This window comes from Octopus bimaculoides, chromosome 7 (assembly GCF_001194135.2).
Source record: "Octopus bimaculoides isolate UCB-OBI-ISO-001 chromosome 7, ASM119413v2, whole genome shotgun sequence".
Classification (NCBI taxonomy): Eukaryota; Metazoa; Mollusca; class Cephalopoda; order Octopoda; family Octopodidae; genus Octopus; species Octopus bimaculoides.
In genome coordinates this window covers 40,709,143-40,712,362 of record NC_068987.1, presented here as the reverse complement: position 1 = coordinate 40,712,362, position 3,220 = coordinate 40,709,143, and the positions used below count along the sequence as shown (strand labels likewise).

The 3,220-nt window shown below is 35.1% G+C and overlaps 1 long non-coding RNA gene across 1 annotated transcript; it reads right to left on the bottom strand.

Annotated features, from left to right (window-relative positions):
- LOC106874747 (uncharacterized) lies at positions 1 to 3,158 on the bottom strand. The gene is made up of 2 exons (XR_001410041.2): positions 1,891 to 3,158; positions 1 to 1,048 (listed from the first exon to the last, which is right to left on the bottom strand). It is a non-coding gene; the product is annotated as an uncharacterized LOC106874747 (long non-coding RNA).
- Between the last annotated feature and the right edge of the window lie 62 nt (positions 3,159 to 3,220).

Sequence of the window (3,220 nt, the reverse complement as noted above, 5' to 3'; positions counted from 1 at the left end):
GACATTATCGAAATTTGTAACAGTCCTTCGACATATACACACAGTTGCAGTAACTGTCTATTTTATTTCATTTTATTTATTATTTTTTCTAAGAGAATAATGCACTATACTAGGGTGGCTGTTTTGTAAGTGAAGCCTGCTGGGGAGAACGATGTTAGGAAAGACTGTGATAGGTGTCGGGGTACAGAAAATAAAGTAAATAGATTGTCGATGTGCGGTGAATAACATATATTCATTACTGTTTAAAAAGAAAAAAAAACTGTCGTAAGAACAGATTTGGGGTATTAAGAATAAACCGGTTGCAAGCAACAGTTCATTTGAAGCCAATTACTTGGATCACAGCCATGTTTACAATTCGGTGTTCCGACTAACACATAGACACGTTTCCGTGACATAACTTCAAATTCGGCAATAATATTAACAAATTATGAAAAGCTAATATCACATTTTCACCATTTTTTCCTCGTCTCCTTCTCTGGTTCTCATGTTAATCTCAATCCCATAACCGTTGTTATTACGTCGAATGGATTATTATTCCTTTACATCATGGCGAAATTGTAGCCCATAATACAACCCAAATCCGGGATTGTAATTTACTGGCATCAAAAATATAACAAATAAAATGCTTTAGAATTATGAATACTTGAATTAAGATTTTTATTACTTATTTTTTTTTTAATTTTAGATAAAGTATAATATTTTTTTTCTTTCTACAAAACAATATTTTTTTCATTTCCGGATGTTACTGCGCCATACACTAGCGAGTACTTGCCTATATCAGAAATAGTGGACTTTTGTGTTTTTGAATATATAAATAAATACATCATTTTTTAAATGATTTATTTAAATAAATCATTTTTTATTTAAATAATCATTTTTTATTTAAATAAATCATTTTTTATCTGTTGCCAAATTACATTTTCAAATCTGTCAGTCTTTATTCTTGGAAAGTTTTTGTATTGTTTTTGACACTATGTAAAGAAAAGTTTTCGTTATTAAACATATTTCACATATATATATATTCATTCTCTTCATCATTTCATGTCACCTAAATGAGATAAAGGAAATTGTACAACAGTAGTTAATACCAAAGTTTAAATGTTTTGTTCTGTTTAAACAGATGTATGCGAAAGTAGTTAAAAAGTACCTTGCCTTAAAATATCCCTAATTAGATATATGCTGTTCATCTTGTTTCATATTCCTTTCTACAATAGGCACAAGGCCTGAAATTTTTGGGGAAGGAGCTAGTCGATTACGTCCACCCTATTGCTTGACGGGCAGTTATTTTATAGATCTTTAGAGGATGAAGGGCAAAGTCGACGTCGGCGAAATTTGAACTCAGAACTTAAAGACGGACGAAATGCTAAGCATTTTACCTGCCATGCTAACGATTTTGCCAGGTAGCCGCTTTCATCTTGTCTCATACTGAGAACATTTCGACTAAGGGAGAAATATGAGACAAGCGATTAATTTCCATTTCATCGACAATAAAAAATCCTATCATCATATATTATCGTACGAATGGTGTTCCATTCGTGACTATTCTAATTTTGTTTCATGCATACTACGTCCAGAGTTAAATTCTCAGGGGAGTGGACTGATGTCCTGCCTATGGCCAACATTGGTGGTGTACTGTCTAGATAAATTCCACATCTTCACTGCTCTCTAAGTGGGAGCCGATGTTTGTGGAGGACTGAGATGTCGCTGTCGTATACCCCTCGACTCCACAGGACTTCAATGTTTGTCCTGCCGCCTAAATTCTAGTCGTTTCTCTTGTTGCAGTGAACTAAATTTAATCACTAAGCGAGCTCTGGCTCGGGTTAATATCCCCTCAGTTCTAGAGCCAGCGGGATTATCCAAAAGTGATTGTAAGAGACCAGATGGTCTTACCTTTTATCCCTGGGCAAGAGAAGAGGTAGGTGCTTCATCTGGGATGTCACAGTCTGTTATTCCTTTGCTCCTCACATTCTGGACGCCGCGATAAATGGAAGGGTCACTGCTTCTGTAGCCGAACGGAATAATTTTCTTAAGTATTGGGACTTGGCAGTGAACCACATTTTCCAGCCTGTGGCGTTTGAGATGTTTGGAGGGGCTGAATCACGAACAGTGAAGTTTTTGTCATTGTTGACGGCTCAGGTGAAGAACGTGAGGGTGCATGGCTGTTCTAACGCCTTAGCCTTAGCCTTGCCATCGCCCGTGGTAATATAACGAGTGTGCTGCCTTGCTTCAGTAGGCTCCGTTAAACCTTGTGGTGTGCGACCATTTGAGATACTTGATATCAAATTGTTGTTTATTTTCTTTCTTTTTCTTTCTTCCACTTCTTTTTCCTTTCCTTTTTCTTTCTTCGTTCATGTTTGTGTTTTGTTCGGTTTGGGATTTGGATTTTAATGTGGTTTTGTATAAAATAATATCCCTCATTACTATAATTCACATTTTAATTTCAAGGAGATTTATTTTCAACTTTTAGCAGGTTAAGTAACCACGGAGACATCCTTTACTGCAGTGATTCCCAACCGATTTTTTGCCATGCCCCACTGAATCGTTTCTAAAATCCTGATGCCCCCTTGTGATATTTAATTTGGTTAGCATACATTACGATTATAAAGAAGTTTGTGAGTAAAATCTTTTCCAAAGGGGTGAGGAGAGGACTTCGGAAAATTCACAAGACCCGAGTTTTTCCTTTGTAACTGTTAGGAAAATGTGTTTTTTTTTTGGGGGGGGGTTGAAATTTTGTTTAAATACTTTTCAAACGGCATACATTACGATTATAAAATAATTTGTGGGGAAAATCTTGAGGTGGGGAGAGGACTTTCGGAAAATTCCCAAGATCTGAATTTTTCCTCGTTATATTCCGAAATCACATTCAACATTCTACAGATACCTTAGCGTAGTATTACTATACTACGTAGTTTTTATTTCTACCCACTTTCAATAATTTTTACGCTCTTTTTAACCCTTCCGTCGTTATTCTCATTCACTCGTTGTTACTTTCTCTATCTATCTAACTAACTAACTAACTTTAATATGGAATTTCTACCCCTTAACCAGGTATAATATCCCAGTTTCTGTGAGATTTTTGATACCCTGGTAACTATTAACATATTTGCATTATCGAAGTTTTTCAACCAAGATAATATTAATATATACATATATATATATAGATAGATAGAGAGAGAGAGAGAGAGAGAGACAAATATATATATATATATATATATATATA